A 20000-nucleotide genomic window follows, 5' to 3' on the forward strand; every position below is an offset into this window, starting at 1 on the left:
TACCCCCAATTTCCGGCTCCTCCCCGACTTTTGGGACACCCTGTATATATTTTGATACACGTAGATAAAGTTTTCGAAAATAAATCGTCCAGTTATTAATATTCCTTATAGGGCTGACAATAGTTCGGTTCAAATAGATTACTATTTTTGTAATAACACTTCTCGTTCCGTAAATTCTGGACGCTATTCTGGAGTTATCGACTTCTGGAACTATAGATAGTGGGTAATGTGATCGTGGTGTTCTATTACGATATCGAACTTCTCAGGTTCGTCTGAAGTGCAGCTTTTGGGTTTGGCATACATTATTTTACGAAAATATTCGTGTATGACAACGGTGGTTTACATTTCGATTTGATTTTGCATATTCGTCCAACGATCCTAACGATAATTTAGAGTAGGTATTTGGAAATCGACCTGTTATGTCTGTTATCATTGAAATAATTGAACTTCTGGCGGAGTTAAACTAAGTTTTTGTTTCACTCATGCGAGATTGTTGTTCAAGATTCTTTGTGGAAACGTAATAATTCATAAAATATTTTATCATTTATTAAATACATCATTTGTTAAAAAATTTTCTTTCAGATGTGTATTTAGTAACATTCAGTAGTATTAAATATTATAATATTAAAGTTTCTCCCACATACTTACGAGTCTGCGAAGTACATTCTCCAACTGATTATATTTTGGGTGGTACACTTCATAAAGAAGGGATTTTATTCGCTGCTTAAATATTGATTAGTTTGAACGTTGCTTTTCAATTACATATACACATTTATATTGTGCGCGATACCATCGGCATTCAAAGAGTAATCAGCCGAATAAAGCTTGAAACATAATTATGAATGAAATCCTGCTGCGGACATTCGCAGTTGAGCTTGTCTGCTGACATTTAATCAACAAATTCAATCTTGTGTTGTTATATAATTGCACTTCATTAGCACAGCTTGCCGTTTATATTAAACATGACAATGCCCGGTATTTATCCTTTGCTACCCTTGTAAGTGGCACGAGGTAAGAATAATCAAACTGTACTATTTCCTAGTAAATTAACTTGAACTAAACTGCACCGGTTCGAAATTGATGATCGACCAACTGACTAAGACTGAAATTGAGATCGAGCTAAGACTGAACTGCAATGCTCCATTGGAGTTTAAGGATTTTGGCGTACGAGAGCGATAGCGTGGCCGGATCTACGAAAGTGTTTTCGGTACGTGAATCAGACAATAAATCGGGTTGCGCAGGATGTAGGTGACTCGATGGCTGGATGATATACAGGAGGTAATCGGTTCTCACCGTTTCAGAGAAATAATGCCGCAAAAATATATTACAAAATTATTTTTATATTAATGCGTTGTATTGTATAATATATAGCAATATCAAATAACATCGTAACTTATATTAACGACGTACTTCAATAGGATCTTAGGAACTTCGTGTCGAATGGTCATTAACGTGCGTATGAAAACCGGAAGGTGGAACTGCTGCTTTAAAGCCTTGATTGCGTGTCGAGGGTAGTAATCCCCCCAAAGCCATGCGATTACGAAAAGAAATTCGAAATCGGCGTGCGCAGGCTTTCCTTAGAAAGGAGACTAGACCGAATTAAGCAATCATGTAGTCATTCTGATCAGTCGTCGATTAAAGTTTTGTTCTTGGACACCTCTTCCTCTCACCTTCTTTAATTTGCGAGTTATTATAATTTTCCTTTGTTATATATCCATTTACATATACATATATTAATATATAAATTATACTGTATCGTAAATCCAGCTAGTATGATCTCGTGGAAGCTACTATAATTTGCGTGGAATACCAAAGATTAGATCAATTAAATACATAAAAAGTTTGTTCTGCTAGCAATGAACTACAATCGTATTTCGATCAGCGATTTAGAAATGTAACGCATAAAGTTGGTATCAATAGAAAAGTTTGATATACGCAGTTGGTACACACGCTACGTAGTTTTCTATTGTTTCGATACTCCGTTGTGTAGATGAGGCTCGAAATGGACAGCGAAAAGTTAAAAATTCGAGCTTTTACACTGGTGGAGTTTAAACGTGACAAACGAAATGGCGAATGCAGCGAAACGTATTTCTGATGTTCGTATCAAGAATTTATTACTACCACGATTCCATCTTTGGTATGCAAATTGTATTTGATTTAAACCTCCTTTCGCTGATGTAAAAATACTGGCACAGTCTTAATTTTAATTCTAAACCTCATAATATTATCGAATTAATGTCTAGATATTACAGTAACGTCAAAATTAATCACTGTTTTTCTTTCTAAATTCATTTTATCGTCGTACATAAGTTACAAATCGAATGAATAAAAAGTCTGAAGTGTTCAAATAGTATAGTAACTCGCTACAGTTATATTTTTCGAGGTATTGTTAATAATTCGAGAAAATCAGCCCTGTCCCCCTGACAGGAAAGCGTGCGGTCGTCTTGTCCCCTGTTAATCTCTTGTCAGAGGCTTCTTCAGGCTTTGCAGTAACAGTAAGCAGCTGAGCCATAAGATTCAAGAACGGTACAGTAGGTTTCAAATGCGCGTGTAAGCTGTTTAATGATCAATCCGTAACAATGTTCACAACGAGGCGACAAGTTAGTCGGCTTTCCCTCGTTTCGAGCCTAGTTTTATTCTGTTTCATGGAAAGTGGTGGAAATCGACTCGCGTGCGTCGGCTTCCCCGGCTTCCCCAAAGAACATTGACGGCCGGCAAAGCCAACTGTAATGGGAAACGCAGCTTTAGTTCGATGCCGTTTAATTTATCGCGTGAGCATACAATGAAAGTTGCATTGTTAACTCCGCGTGATTTTACATTCAACCGTACTTGTATTCGGAGCCGAATGCTATCGTGGTAAATACGCTTTCATTCAAAAGTTTTCGAGCACCCTTCGGTTTTCAGGATAAATGAACCCTTTTTAATGGAGCAGATTGCTCGAAATATTTTTATTACGTGTCAATTAACCATTGATTAAGAGGATAGTTGTTTTTGGTCAGAGAATAGATTTTTGTTTTTATATTTTTGCTTGTTATGTGAGTTGGGCCACGATCGTCGTTAAAAATGAAGATTATATTGTTAATTAAAACTGTATTAACTTTGAATTGACTGATCAAACGAAGAGACGAAAACTACTTCTAGATTAAATTTTGAGTAGATGAAAGTTGATTTCGTTTCAGTACAAATTAAAAATCATGGTAAAATTGTCGTCGCAAGTTTCACTACAGTTCTCTTTTAATTCAAGATCCGCAGAACTAAAATAATCGTTTTATATTAAAAGTTCGTAAAAGTGGAAAAAGTATTCTTACGATAGTTAATTACATAATGACGCTTCCACTTGACTAACCACGTCATCCGAATTTCAAACACAGTGGTATCGTTAATATATCGATTTAGCTAACATGCATAATTGATATCGTGGCGATAACCGTAGCAGTTTATTACGCAGCTCAATTAACACGATCGTTCGATAAAGTGGAGTATAAAATTCGAAACGCAGGAATACAGTTATTGTATTATTGGCAGATTGCAAAATTCCACGATGATTTGATAACGAGCGCCAGGATGTGTATTTTTATACGTTGAATTTATTAGCGACATGTTTAGGCTTGTTCGATGGGAAGTAATTACTTTCTTTAAATGGGATTAGTTTTCTTAAAAATATTCGAAGGAATTTTTTAATTTATCGTTACAGGGTGATATTTAGGTACATTTTTTATAATCTTCACACTATTTAATATTTAATATAAGATATAAGAATACAGTTTTTACTGGAATTAAATTGTACACACAATGCATTACGAATTTCATGCATCATTGGTCGCAATTGGAGAATTCTAAAGGACACGCGCGCTATCTTTAAGTCTAGCAATGTAATCACAGCCAATATTACCAAGTCAGACATCGTATATTTTGTAAACTAGAGGGCTTTTGTACCGGAACGGGCAAGCACCGGTGAAATATTCTTCAGTTCGGAATGTACCTAGAAAGTTTCATTAAAATCGGTGCGTAGCACTCCATGTGGTCTCATTGTCAGAGTCTGTGAGGCAGGCATTTGAACCCCCAGTTATTCGCTTCGGCGAACTCTGGGAACTCTTGCACACTCGAGCTACCAGTGCCTCTCGCTACGCGCCTAAAATCTGCAACGTTACCGCAGTATGTTCGTGCTACTTTTACTTATATCTCCTCTCTTCTGTGTCTCAAACCCTTCCTTCGTTTGCGTGTATATGCGGTAATCCCTGCGATCCTGTGCTCCAGCTTAATCGAAAAACTTTGCTACTCGATGCCCAAGTCAACAGTAGAACGAATCGAAATAAAATGATAGTTGCGGATAAAGTCAGGTCGGTGTGCTTGCGAGTAATAACGATCCCGTGCATGCCTGTGCGAAATGGGCATAGACGCGCTTTTATTTCCGTAGAATTAATTTTTAATTAAGGGATAGGACAAAATTTAGGTCGCAATATCTACTTTTACACGCGTCCACATTTTTTACGTAACGATAGAATATAAATGTAAAAATTCTCTTTTTCGTAGAAAGGAATTCGTATGCTAATCAATTACGATTACGACTGCAGATGTTTTACGTTTATACTATGTTACGAACGTGATAGTATTGGACAATTCAATGAAATTCTGAATTAAACAATAAAAGGCAGCTGTCGTAGATTTCACGGACGAGAACCTCAAACAGTATGCTCACACACGGACCGCGCTTCCAGAACTTTTATTCTATTCAAGTCGGAAACTTCGGAATCGACATTGCTCCACAGTTTTGTTGGTCTGGTAAGAGGATATATCGCGGTCGGCAAGATTGATTTTCTCGAGTAAAGGCGTAAAAAGTTTAGGGACGTATCGTATTTCTGCCAATTTTTCAGATGATGGACTAAGCAAAGGGCGCAGATTTTACGAATTCGATAATATCAAAATATTTCTGTTACTGTAAACAATTCTGTTATATACTAAGTTGAAATCGAAAATCATATACTACTTTAACAATAAAACAGCGTTACTTCCTATTACTTTCCGATCCGATTACTTTCAGTTCTTAACTTGGAATGGTAAACAAATTTGAAAGAATCCTACGTGTTTGTTTATGAAAATTCAAATAAACATCTCAAAGAGTAAAAGTTCACGAGCGCGAGGATTAACGAATTCATCGAGGGTTATAATTTGTGGGCGTAGTTTTGCCTTTATTCTCCGTACTTGGACGCATAAACAACGCGGATAAACATCAATTAAGAGTAAATTACATTATGCAGAATATATGTAACACGTGAACAACGTGACGTGCTCGCCGAAGTATCATTAATCAAAGTTGAAAGCGAGTATGGGCACCGGTAAAGGGTTTAAATTATCGAACTTTCCAGGAAAGTGGAGTGCGGCGTTATGGTATTGACATATTGATCGATCGATCGCGCAACTTTAAAGAAATAAATACTTTAAACGAAGTCACGAGATTATAAGACAAGCTTTCGATTAACTTCTGAGGACGGTTTGCAGCGCTTACGGTATTTAATTTCGTCTAAAACGAGACGTCATTTTTTGTTGAGAGAGCTACCGCAATATAATATACTACAGGATATTTAGAAATATTTTTTTTGGGGGGGTGGAAGCAGTAAATATATCTAATATTCACAAAAGTAGCATTGTTCGTCAATTATTAAAGTGTAATACAAATATTTTTTCAATTGATTTAGGGTAGCTTCAAACCATTTTTTTTCTGGCGTTGAACTTGAGTTCTTAAGGAATGTATGACTCCGATGTTATGCACGATTTTGATCGATTACAAATACATCAACAAGAAGGAATACCGTTCACGCAGTATTATATACTTTTCTAAAAAATTTTAAAGTCGTTTCACGTTCGTATAGATCGAACTAAACTGAACTTCGGAATTTTCGCAAAAAGAAATGCTTCCTGTTCGATGTCGAATAACTACGTAGAGATGCTCGACGATGGAACCTATTTTCTGGTTCCGCGGGCATAATACGGAAAAATTTATGATAGGGTGCTGGCACGCTTAAGGTCGGCCGACATTGTAATAAATTGCGAGGGAAACCTGATTTCCAACAGTGATTCGAATGTGAAGCGGGCCAGTGTAACAAGTAATGGAACAAGAATTGGAAGCGAAGGAGTGCTCGGGATAGCTTTGGTCGAACGTTGGGTTGGAATATGATGTTGACGGAGGGAACCGAGAACACTTAAACTAGCAAATATAGGTCGTTTGGTCTTACACAGCTGACTAACTGGAGCAATTGCGAGGGGACGACGTAGTATTTCTTACTCCGATGGAATGTAGCGCTAAATCAATAGTTCACAGAGTCACATTATTCTAATTATTTTTATTTCGAAGGTATCGTGATCTTTCAGAAAAAAACCATGTAGATATAAAGAATCGTTTTGCTTCATCCAAAGGGCGAAGCTACTTCCTCCATGTGCTCGATTCTGCTTCAGATATCTTCTGCAGATATTTTCAGAGTACAGATAAACCTAATCGGCTCGTTCCTACGTACAACATCACGAACGACCAATAGGATACCGATGATGCAAGCCCTACGTGTTCATACTGGTCAATGCGAAGCCTTTCTAATCCTCCACCCTTTCTACAAAACGGCGTGTCAGCTTATTAACCGCAACCGCAACTCATACCGAAAGTAGAAACTCTACCCCGCGGTGCAGGCTCGCCATTACGATCATCCAACAACAAAAGCTAGACATATCGTATCGTTGACTTTTTTTTTTTTTTTTAGATCTATCGATAACCAATATATGTTTCTATTACATTATTTTCGCGTATATCCATGTGTTCAGCGTACTACGCTTTTCTTCCGATCTGATTTACGAATTTTGAGATTTGAAGTCGAAAACGTATTGTAGTATCCGCGACTCGCATACCCAATAATAAGGAGTCAAACAAGAACACGAAACGTAGGGTACGGAATTGGTCGCGTAGGTAAAGCGGTCCACTGTGTGGATCCGAGGATTATGGGTTCGAATTCCCGTGCCTTATTTTTCGTTTGGACTCCTACAGTACTTTTATCAAAATAGAACATAGCTATATTCCAATCTCAATTTATTCGCACATGGCTAACTCGACCCGCGAATTAACGAGCACACGTGCGCGTACGTTAACGACGTTTGCTGGATCAATCGCAACTACGGATTCTGTATCGCTCCGTTCGAGAGGTCAGATATGTACGAAATCAATTTAAGCAATATCACGGATACCCAAGCTATCGGGCTTAGCCAGCAACAAGTCGCGATTTAACTTGTCGAATACCTAAGTGAAATCAGGCGATGAAATACACGAGAATTTACGCGATTTGAACTCACGCAATGCAATAAGAGATGTAACGCCTCTGTACCTATATCGAAATACCAATTGAAATTCCGGAATTGCAGCGGAGTTATTCGGGAATTTCTGTAGCTGATTGAAACACACTCGATCGAATACTTTAGAGAGGAAAGGTACCAACATTGATTAACCAACGGCTCGAACGCGTGGGGACGCTAGTCGTAGGCTCCAGTTATCAAAGTGATCGGGGTGCGGACGGAAGTAGAAGAGATTTAGCAGTCTGGACAAAGGGACGGAGGATTGGTACACTCTGTTAGGCGAAAATGGTCCAGTCTTACTGTAAACAGGTTGATTCCATGGGGGAGCATTAGGAGAGAGGATCTGTTGAAAGGTGGCGTGCCTACGAACTCGATGCTGGTCCATCGGCACTGAATGTTGCGAGATAACACCGCAAGAGTGAATATATAGTATTCAAGTTTGCTATATGAGCACTCAAAGGAGGAAGCTACGCGTGGAAATTATACACGGCTGTATTCAACAATTTTTTTTCCTGAAAATAATTGATTTATGACAATTTAACGTTAAACCTAGCGACATTTATTTCTAAATATTTCTATCGCGATGGAATAGAGACTAGTCTCAACGACACTTGCTTGGAACTGATTTGAACAATGCACGAAACGATTGTATATAATTCATAGTTTAGCGTTAAAGTTTTAAATAGAATTTTTCAAAAAATCTTTGGAACTGAAGAAAAGTATAAAGTAAATGATATTACACATAAAACACATGATATTTCTGTATATATTTACGAACCGAACGAGTCTTTTTCATGGTTCCATAAAAGTAATTGAAGATAAATACTTGCGATATGTAAGGAATTTCTGTAGCTGATTGGAACACGTTCAATCAAATATTTTAGAGAGGAAGGGTACCGGTACTAATCAACCAGCGTCTCAATTTGCGTAGGGACGTTAGCCTTCTGCAGTTCCTGGTTATCAAAGTGGTCGCACTGCGGACGGGAGTAGAAGAGATATAGCAGTCAGGACAAAGGGATAGAGGATCAGTACACTCTGCGAGGCGAAACTGGCCGAGTCCCACTGTAAACACGTGGATCCTACGGGAGAGCTCTATGGGGGCAGGGGTCGCTGGGATGTGGCGTGCCTACGGTCTTGATGCTGGCATGTTAGTACCGAATGTTGCAAGATAATACCACGAGAGACGAAATATAGTTTTCATGGTTGTTGTACACTAAACCCTCCCATAACGCGATACTCTCAGAACACGGTTTACGTCTTACAGGGAACCAAAATTCCAGCAGTCCTTTTGTAATGTGGTAACATTAAAGGGATAGGCTTGTTGTTTAACGCTAGGTATACGGAACGCGGTCATTTTGACCAATTTCAAATTTCACAAGGTTTTACAAAAATCGTTTACAAAACTCATTTCTGTTCACTTATTAAAGCATTACTCCGGTAATAGAAATGTAATTAGACGTTTACGTAAAATGTGAATAAAGTAACTCGACTAAGTAACATCTTTTGTTTCTGGTTCACTTTCGCAGTACTTGCAAGTATTTCCAGTCCTGAAACAATCGTAATAATAATAATTATAGCGGTAAAAATAGCGAAATTTCATGAAACGACCAAAATGTTAACGACATCTGCTACAACACAATTGAGTTAACAGTAATTTCAAATTCTATTTTACCATGGCCTCGACGGTGGCTGCTGGTATCATAGGTGCCGGATGCCCGAGGTTGGGTAGGGTTGATTCGATCCCTCTCGCTTCCTCGGGCAGAACTATTGTGGTGGTAGTGATGATCCCACATCGCGGGCGTAGAAGTCTTTGTGATTTCGCTGGAGCTGCTGCGGTTGTTACGGCTTGGGCGCGTCCCACTTGGGCGGTGGTACAAGTTTAGAAAGGCTTCGTTGCCACCAGAGAAGGCACACTGCGCTTACAACCCTGTGGCATACTAATATTTCGCGCGTTGTACGGATACGTTGATTGGGCGTTTTGTAACCTCTGGTTCAAAGGGGGTAGCGAGCGTCTGCGAAGACTTCGAAGCCAGTGTAAGCGCGATGATCACATAAATTCGTAATGTAAACACGTCGAGAGACTTTCAAGTCAGCGACGAGACTGCGCCTAATATAAATATCGCGTAGGCAAAGAAATTTCCGACGAGCCTAGGCAAAGAATTAGGGAAATTACACGGAAAGACCTACCGACACGTTGGCGGGATCACATCGTGAGTCGGAAATAAGGCGAACAAACAACGAGGGAAGATTTGACGCGAAACCGACATTCGGATAGACGAATGGGAATTTTTAACCCATTCACTGCCCGCTACGAGATGTCTCGTAATTAAGTTGATTCCAGTTACTCGATAAATTATTCTGCCGCGGCAAAATATAATCTTTAACTAAATGTAACAAATAAATATTTTGTCTTTTATCGTATACTACCTATAAAGTATTCTATTAGGGATATATGTTTATGGAGTAATTATAGAAAACAAAAGGTAAACGTGAATAGTAATAAATGAATTGCAAATTCTGTATTGATGTACGTATTTATAACGTACGCCGATATAGAAACCACGTGTAAAATATCAGTGGAACCTGTTTCATAAATTAATTATATTAGTTCTGTTAATATCTCATTATGCATAACCGTTTGTAATCTGAATGAATTTATCGGAAGTTACCATAAGTACATATAATCCGTAGTCTAGTAATACATAAGTAATCCATACCGTTAGAAACGAGACACTAACGCTACAGATAAATGAATATCGGACAAGTTATTTCCTCCTCTAGAAAAGGAAACGAATATTTCAATCATCGAAGAACAAGAATGGTTGCATTGGTATGTAGTGATGGAAGAGAGAGTACAAGTATAGAAGATATACATCTCTGTGAACAGACTGTGATCAACGAACGTCTGGTTGATGGAAAAATATCTAAATCCTGGAAAGGACAGGGTATTGATGCTCAGGACAGGGAATAATCAAAAAATGGCGAAGGCGTGTCGGTCACTGTACGGGCCAAGGTACACGAATGTGTAATCAAAGAGGTGATTCTTAATACCGTGGGAGAGAATGGTTCCGCAAAGGAATCGATACGGGCGTAGAAAAAGCACATGTACGTTAAACGCACTTGAGTTAGAAAGCTCGCGGAGACGGCGGGTACAATGGCGTGCTATAGTCTTGGTTATGTGCTACATCGAAGGAAGAAAGAAGGTGCAATGGAATCTTGAAAGGAACATGCAATAAAGGTTAGTAAGTGGGAGTAACTTTTGCGGATATCTATTTGGCAGATCGATCTGCTGTGCGATTTTTGGTCACTGACACGAGGGAAAAATAAACATGCGAATTTCGTAAATAATTTCTCCTATGATGCAACCTTTTCAACTAAACTTATAATATTAAATTGGTTATGGCGAAATAGGAGTGGGAAATGGTGCATCAAAAGCACTGTTGAACCATAATTGGACAAATTACATTATCGAAATATCTCTTTCTTCCTGAAGAATCCCTTTGAATCTTATAATTAAATTTCTCTGTTCTTTTCGTAAGTTCCACTCTTATACTCTGATTAATTTTTCGTCTTATATGTATAATTAAACGCGCGAAGTTTGGCAAAGTTGTTACGAACAGCGATCGAGACAAGAATTTTCGGAGGAAAGCTCCTTCATACCTTTCTAGGCCAGATACTCCTTTTAGAATTACCGTAACACGCATAACACTTTATTGAAATAACGAATTAAAGATTAAATATAAAAAAAACATTGAAAATAAAAGAAATAATTTCAACCATTTGTAGTACGTCGTTGCATATGAAATATCCAATTTTGTAAAAAAAGGTTTAACCATTTGCACCTTCGCCATAAATTACCTATATTAATTGGAACAACCCGCAACAAGTTCAATGCACATTTTCCAATAAGATACGAGCACGTTTATTCAATTTTTATAAAAATTATCTTTTCTGGATACGACGAAGTCATCTATGAATGCTTCATCCTCGAGGATTTCATATGCGCAGTATTAGATTGAATGTTCAACACGATTTAAATGCGCGCTTTCTAAGACGATTCGCTGGAACGAGAAGCGGCGGTTATTGAGTTAACTGTTCCGTGGAAATGAAGCGCAAATTCACTCCACGGGAATCCAAGTCAAACAAGGAGGACCATGCAATTGCTTTAAAATTATATAAAAACAGGCCAGGTGCGATGTACTCGAATTAAGAGCGACCCGAGTGTTAAACACACATTCAGCCTCCACCTATTTACTTCGTCTATTACACGTGACTTCCTAAGTGTGTTGCCTGCCGTGGCAAATGGCGCGGCCGTGTGTACTTATCAGTGTCCTAAAGGAACGTGCAAATTGAATTGTTTTGATGCATCGTGTTCTTCCTGCACTCTCCGAATAACCTCACCCTAGCCACTCAGCATATCGATTCCACGAAATCGGATACTGCCGCCTCTTCCTGTGTTTTATAAAATACATCAGTGGTTCTCGACCATTTCGATCTGAACACTCACATTGGCAGACTAAAGTTTTATTAATATACAAATCTGCAACGTCCTGCTTCAGAATTTTATTATTTTCAGTAAAAATACCGATAGCGAATGTGTTAAGTCACCTTGTTTGTGAATTTTTAGGGGATTTCTTTGCTTCGTTAGAATTTAAAAAGAACATCGAAACCCTTTCCAACTGAATATAGAATTGGAAACGCCACAATTAAATCTTTAATTTCCATCTACAGCAACTGAAATGTATTAATTAATATATGTATAATAAAGTAACCATTGCCCCATAAAATTACATAGATAATCGCTCACGAGGGGACGATATAGCTACGTTGAGAAACAATGGAATACAACGTCAGCGTATCATTAGTACTTCACTTTAATTATCCAACGTCGGTGGATGGTAATGTTTTGCATTTAAAATTTTTAAATGTTATCGATTTGCAGCGGAAACAATGTACCGCGAAATTTCATGAATATTCCATGCCACGGATGTTTTGTATCAACACGATCGCGATTCTCGTGGGCGTTTGCATTTGTGTGTTTGCCGTCCAGTTATGTCGAAGAAAAGGTAATGCTTGAAAATGATCGAGACTTTGTTTCAGTTTCCAAAGTAAAGTCCCTTCAAAATACGTTCATAATACGTACGTTCGTATTTAAAAAAAATTAACTAATTAGAATATGAGGAATATGTATAAATGCTTTCATACCTCTTACTGTTTAAGAGAATTACCTGGAAATTGATTTATTTGGGAATTTTCGTCTTGTTGAAGTCTTAACTGTGCTTGAATTATATCGATACAGTGAGATTTGCCAACGATTAGGTGTTCCTAATACCAGCAGCAAATTGTTTCGATACTATGTAGTTTAATACCTCAACACAGACTTTGAATATCCCTACATTAATGAATATGTAATTGGATTGCTAGTGTACGTTGCACTTCAACTCGTCTGACCTATGAGGTACACATTCTACTTAGGAAACACAGACCAAACCCTATTCTACTTGTGACAGACTCAATCCCCATTCAAATTTTCTAGACATGAACAGCTTATAAATCATTCATAGAAACATTGAAAGTTTTGTAAACTTCTGCAACTGAGATATCGAATATGCCTCAACGCTTCCTAATTTTATGAGCTTCGAAATTTGTGGATATTCCCTTGTTGGACAGTTAAATTAGACACCGAGTTGTACGTATGCCAGTCTTCCTGTGAAAACGTTGCGACATTCATTTGAGGTATGCATCCGCAACATTGTAGATTCACTGTCATTTCGAAATGTGGTTTAGTAATTTCTGTAATTTGGGTTACGTGTAGTCACGCATACGCGAATTTCAGTCTCAAATAGATAATGCGGTGGCCCTGTAGAATTATTATATTTTCCTTTCATGTAATATTGTTCCATAAATCTCAATTCTGTCATAAATCAAACTAGACAAATATATAAATTTTTACTTTCGCCATGTGTCGATAATTTCCAGTTTCTTTTCTGCTTCTGCTTTGGTCGCGACTAATTGGAATAATAAATGGGATGCAGTTAAGTAGCCTTGGCTACTTTTCGGCTGGTCAAGTTCGTTGGTGCGTAGCCACCACTTTTTCTCTTGGATACGCGGCAATCGACTCTTGCGTGAAATAGTCGAGGTAATAAGACGAGGAAACGCCACCTGTTTCCAAGTGTTATGAAACCTCCGACCGATCCTACCGTCCTCCACAACGGCAACTAGACGCGTAGATACACATTGTGCCCTATCCACACGTTTATACTTCCCTGGAACGCTACCTCCGTTAGCAGCACCTTCTACCCATCAAACCCATTACCACCTCGGCAGTAATAGGTTACTTTCTATGGGTTCGCGAGTTTCGTCGCCAAATATTGCAAGTAACGCTCAACATTGCAGCATCCAGGGCATTCTTATCAAAGATCGAGCGACGTACACTCGTGTGCCGTGTCACGATCAGAGCACTAACTTTGTCGTATCTTTAAATAAATTCGATTGAGGTGGCACCGCTCGTACTCATCGTTAATAAAAAGTAGCAACGACGCACGTGCTCGACACATTTACAATTTCTATAAAGCGAAGTCTGAAAATATTTTATATTATTGTTTGATACAATATTTAAAAAATCATAATACGAAGTCCAGCACCAGACAATCCTACGTACTTCCAAAGTGTTAAATAAAAACAAATACATCGAAATTAATAATACTAATAAATATTAAAACACAGCACGATTCGCAAACTGACTCTCGATTCGATTAACCACCAAGTAGCCAATCGTTTCAACTTCATGCTGCACCTATTACGCTATCGCACACGCACGTGTCGCACACTCGTGCACGCGTGCCTTTGTGCGCTGAAAACTCTAGGTGCATCTTTAGAATCCATTTGCTCTTCATCACACTTCTCTTGTAACCGACAACCAAATGTAAACATCATCTAGATCCTTTATCGTGCTGCCCAACACTCGAAATTCACGCCTAGAATCGTCCGATTTGTTGGCTCGGATACTTCATCCACCCTCGCATTCACAGGAAGCTTTCTCGATCCTGCGTTAGTGTGAAAGTTGAATACGAAGCACGAGAGGTAAAAGCATCAACAAAAAGGCACCTTTAAGACAATTATCGGGCAAAATAATATTATACACATTTCTTTTGCTTTCAACTCGAAAAATTGTAACATAAAATTATTCGGTTATGCGGTGACTTCTCCTCTGTTAATATACGTGATTTAAATCACGTCAAGAAAACGATCATGTAGAAAATCTCAGGAATTGATGATAAGAAAGCTTTCTCTGAGTGGTATGAAAGCAGACATAATGGCCACTTATTTCTATGTGAGCTTTACCAATAAAAATCCCCAAGATCAACACTGTTCGGCGGAAGTTGAAAGCTTTTCTAGGTGGTGAGTCGCAGGAGTGGTTGGAAAAATCAAAATCACCTGTTAACAAACGTCAAAGGTCTGTCTACAGATGATCTGTTAGGTAAAGAGGTGAATCTTTTAATACAAATATTAGAAAAATATTCGTTTGTAGTTTGAGGATGTCACTTTTACATCTTAACGAAGTTTACTCTGACATTTTTAATATTTCTTCAAGGTCGCCTGCTTTTAGAGCCGTTAGTCTAGATTTATCTCTTAACACGTTCCCTATGGCGTGGAGTCTGTATGCCCTGCACCGTACCTTATCTCCTGCCGAGCGATATTTCACTCAAATGTGGTACGAGGGGTATATGACCTGTACTGTCGAATATGAAAGTATCATACATGGAAAAACCTCCCGCAGCGAACGTGTTAACGTAAATTTGCATTTATGGCACATATAAAACTCAGAAATAGGACACGATTCAGTCAAGATACGGAGAATGAGAATGCGTTCAGTGGTGAAACTGACGTGAAATATACGTAAAGCTTATCCCTCTTCTTAAACATAAGCGATACCTGTTTTTTAACTGCCATGTATCGAGTGAAATAGGATCAAGTCCAAGTTCGCAGTGCATATAACGTCTATGTGTATCTAATACCTACTTCAAGACAATATTAAGGACTTTGACACCTAGCTAATTTTTATTACTGATAAACTGTACATGGAGTCAACTTACGAATCCTCTTAAGAAAATCTAAATAAATACTGATCCTTTACTATGCTCATATCCTTCTACTGTGAACAAAAATGTATTGTTCGCTCCTCACCCACGGTTTTCGAGAGTTTCCTCCACCGATTGGCACGTTGCCATCATGACCAGTTCCAACATTTCCAACCTGGCGTGACCCCCACTCTCTCTATCTCTTTCTCTCTTCCTCCCTCTGTACAAAAATTCTGTCTCCTCTCAACATATTTAATAAATGATACATCGGCGAACGTTAAGTTGGCACATTTTTCGTGTAAATAGTCTACCAACGGCCCGCATACTTTCAGCAACGGTATTGCAAACATCGTGCGTCGAATATATGGTTCGATACACCAAAGTTCGGAACATTTTTATCTGCATAACGTATGGCGAATAAAGTTTCGCGTAGATAAACTTTTATTCGTGTGCCGCGAATAGTGAGATCAACGAGAAACATATGGTACCATCGTCGACGCATAGCCAACATTAATAACGAGTGTTGTAGGGAGATGAAAAGTTCGGAGCTGAAAGAGATTGTCGGTCGTGTTTAGTCAAATGTTTGATGGAAAATTTAGAATGATTTTTCAAAAGTAACACCGTGAAAAACTTTTGACCCGTTGTAACCCATGTCAAGGCAGATAGAATGGTGTACAGCACAACCCTTCACTGTTTTTCATGCACAAAATTATTCAGGTAGCTTCCTGCAGCTGAGATATCCAGTATGCTCTCAACGCTTCCTAATTTTATGAGCTCTGGAATTTGTGGATATTCCCTTGTTGGACAGTTAAATTATACTCCGAGTTGTAAGTATGTACACGCATTAAACATCGTTCGTTATATATTTGCACACGCACTATACATTGTACACGTAATAACCGTACCTTACATAATACAACATAATGTAAAATACTCATTTTCGATCAACAATTTTACCGTTTCAAATAAAAACGGAGTAAACGAAAACACGAAAATCAACACATGTTTAAATCCCAATTGTTCACGTGCGACGATACGCTGTTTCGACACGGAGTGTATTTGAAGTTCGACGAAAAGTTGTGCCAGAACACCTATGAAACGCAACGAACGATTGAAAACTCAATGCCGGAGCTTCCATTAAAAAGTTATTGCAACTTTTAAAGCCATCAGAAAGAACGATCAATATTGTCGTTATGAACTGTTCGGAGAAATACAATGGAAGCTTCCGTGTTTGAATGTGTGTTGATGAGTCTGTTGTGTTTTGGCGAACCCGGGATGGTTGATTGTTAAAGAAATAGTACTACGAGTTGGCCAAATTTTTTACCATTTTAATTCTCGGCACTGACACTAGTATACAGCTAGACTTGACATCGCAGAAAACAATGAACTGTTAATAATCATTACTTTGGAAACTTTGTGAAATTGAACAATTTTTTAATGTCATGTGAACAAACTACTAGTTATATTAAATATGGTAAATTTCAACGACTCATAATCTCTCATAAATAATTATAAACGTACACGTGTCTATATAACTAAGCGGCTAAATCGAATGTTAGACACTTGTTCTATTATGTGAGATTTCGCGTATCTCTTGTCCCCTCGATAATTTCGCATAACAGATATACACAGAGCAGGAGTGAAAAATTCGAAAGGGTAAAATAAGTCGGTCTTTTGTCAAGTTAGTCGAACAAACTTGCAAATTTTATCGCTGGAACAGTGGTATTAAACTACGAATGAATTCGTTCCGCGGCGTTAAGCGATTACGAGCGATACACGCGAACGCGAAATTCCCAATGAAACAAGATTTTCGAAGATTAGGACAAGGTTGCTGTGTGTGTGTGTGTGTGTGTGCACGCGTTCATGAATATGAACGAGCGTTACTTTCCCCGGGCGCAATTACTTGGCCTGGCAAAGCGATGAAATCAAGGGAAACAATAAGGCGAGCGCGAAACCAAAGAACTCGAGGGGATGGCAAAGACGCTGGTGGAAACGGCATATCTGATTCCGTTTCTCGTTATATTTCCGTGTATCTCCTGTAACAGAGAATTACCTATCGATTCCGAGCGTGCAACTTGCCGCGGCAGCAGCGTGCAAACGGTAGTTATATGAACTTCGCCATATGGACTACCCTAATGCTGATTGTGAATCCAACAAAGCGATCCACCGAACGGATGTAGAAACTTAATCTTCCGCGTGAGGGGAGGGCTTGAAACGTAATGAATGCGAGTAATATAGAAATTGTAAAAGGTACTATCGGACGTTCCTCTTATCGTGATCCCTTTATCGCGGTTACCTGTAAATTATAACTGCTGGGGCCATTGTACCGGCGTTTCTATGGATTTCTAGCCACCGTGTGTATTCGGCACTTGCATTCGTGCCGTAACCGTGCTTTATGATTTTGGTTAGTGACGTATTGTCCAGTAAATATATCGTTATGGGTACTCGAGAAATAAATATCTTCTACTTTCTGCACCTTCACTCTTGTATTTTTTATACATTTTCTGAGATAAAGTTCGCAGTTTTTTTTTGTTTTTTTTTTTTTTTTGTTTTTTTTTTGTGGTTTTTTTTTTAAACATATTATCATCAACGTTATGATTCATTGTAGTATGTTATTAGATTCTTATAGATATACCGCGAATGTCATTAATTTTAATGATAATTTTAGGAAGTAATACAAATTCGATCGCTCACAATCGTCAAATTAATCAGTAAACATGATTACTGGATTGGAGTAATCACCGTGAAGTGGTGTTAGTTATGTGCACCGGGAAAAGTTATGTGCATATAGTTGCTCTATAACGATTGTTCACATCTATGGCCAAATCAGTTTTAATCGCTTTCGAATTAAACAATCGGAACAGAAGTAAAATTTAAACCTTTCGAAAGTAAAATTGATCTTTTTCGTACAAATGTTTCAAAATTCCGTCAGTTTAAGTTTTATTAATTACCTCTGTTGATTTAGCTTGTGTTAATATAACTGAAATATGAACTGAGCTATGGCATGTGTTATATACATCGTAGTTATATGTATATAACTAGCCAGTGGAATACGAAGTTAAATCAAATATGTTTGCGATCCTCTTTATACGCCTGGGAGTTTAATAATAATTAAAATATCATCCTTTAATGGCTACGATTCATTGAGCAGAAAGTAAAATACTCCTTATTCAAAGTAACTGTTGTGCGAAAGAAAATGTAGCAACTGTAAAGTTTTATAAAATTTAATCAATTAAAAACATTCTAATACTCGTTATAAATTCTTTCGAAACTAAAACTTGTATTTGTCCTATCCGAGTGAAACTGGAAATGGGCGAACTTATTTGATAAAACTTTCATTCAAACTGTTTAAATGAAGCATATTAAAAAAGTTTCACGATTGCATCGACCCCTGCTTATAATATTACACTTTATACCGAAATATTTAATTGTCAGATTCTGCTTGAAATTGTGCTAGTTTATTTTTTATATAATTCAGTTCACCCGTAACTTTCGCCAATATTTATTAACTATTTCACACTATTAAATGAACGGTTTTTTTTAAATCATTCACTGTAATTTGATCTACAGCATTAATTAAACTCATCGTGAATCGATATATAAACATACACACTACAACACTTTATTCATCGTATAAAGTTACTTGCAATGTTTTTAATAAATAATATTACTCATTGCACTGTTGTATTTATCTATTCACTTATTTATCAAAAACAAGTCCTTTTCTATGCAATCTTATTCTTCCCATTGATAATTCAACGACTGCGATATTTTCACTGTACACAGGTAGCACAGTCAATAATCTTTTAATTGGAGGCTCGTACGAAAGCGTTAATGAAATATAAACTATCCCTATTATATAGAAACCAAATTTTTGCTTCTCAGAATATTTATTTCTTCAAAACGAACAATTTTCTGCTTCGCCTTTCCTTGTATCACCTCAAGGATCAGAGATTTTCTAGATGCTCGAGTCGGTGGAAATACCCGATATACAGGATGTGACACGTAAATCGAACTAGTAGCACTGCTTGTTTCATTAAAAAGAACGTTGAAGACAACCGTCGAATGGTATAACACGGTCTGCCATTCTACGAATTTATGTCTAACATAATTTTAACAAGACGACTGCACGGTTCAGCTGTACATTTTCAAATGGAATAAAACATATCTTTTCAGATGAATCGATTTCTTTCGTCACTCTGCGTGTAAAAATATTAGGTGTCAATCATAGCATAACAAGTATTTTTTTTTTTCAATAGTTTCATACGTATTTTATTTAAAATACCGATCGAAGTATTCATTATTCCAATACTATTCTCCGATATGCAGTACGACGTGAAGAATTAAGAAAGTATAATTAACAATCGACTGGTGCATCGGAAGAAAAATGAATAGACAAAATGGCGAACCCTGTTATATCATTTAAATTCTTTTTGTGACATAACCGTTTATTTCCATCGAAACAAGAGGTATCCGTAGCAAATTGCGTGACGCACCCTGTATATTTCCAACCAATCCCAGTGTAACCGGAGGGTGTTCGAAAATATCGATAACGGTACATCATTTTCTACTAGACTTCTCATCCAT

At 37.8% G+C, this 20000-nt stretch overlaps 1 protein-coding gene across 2 annotated transcripts in view; it reads left to right on the forward strand.

Moving 5' to 3' along the window:
* Positions 1 to 20000, forward strand: part of LOC128890752 (synaptogenesis protein syg-2-like) — a 259753-nt gene that overhangs the window by 74861 nt on the left and 164892 nt on the right. The window lies entirely within an intron of this gene.

The sequence above is a fragment of the Hylaeus anthracinus genome, unplaced genomic scaffold, assembly GCF_026225885.1.
Source record: "Hylaeus anthracinus isolate JK02 unplaced genomic scaffold, UHH_iyHylAnth1.0_haploid 12001, whole genome shotgun sequence".
In the NCBI taxonomy this organism is placed as follows: domain Eukaryota; kingdom Metazoa; phylum Arthropoda; class Insecta; order Hymenoptera; family Colletidae; genus Hylaeus; species Hylaeus anthracinus.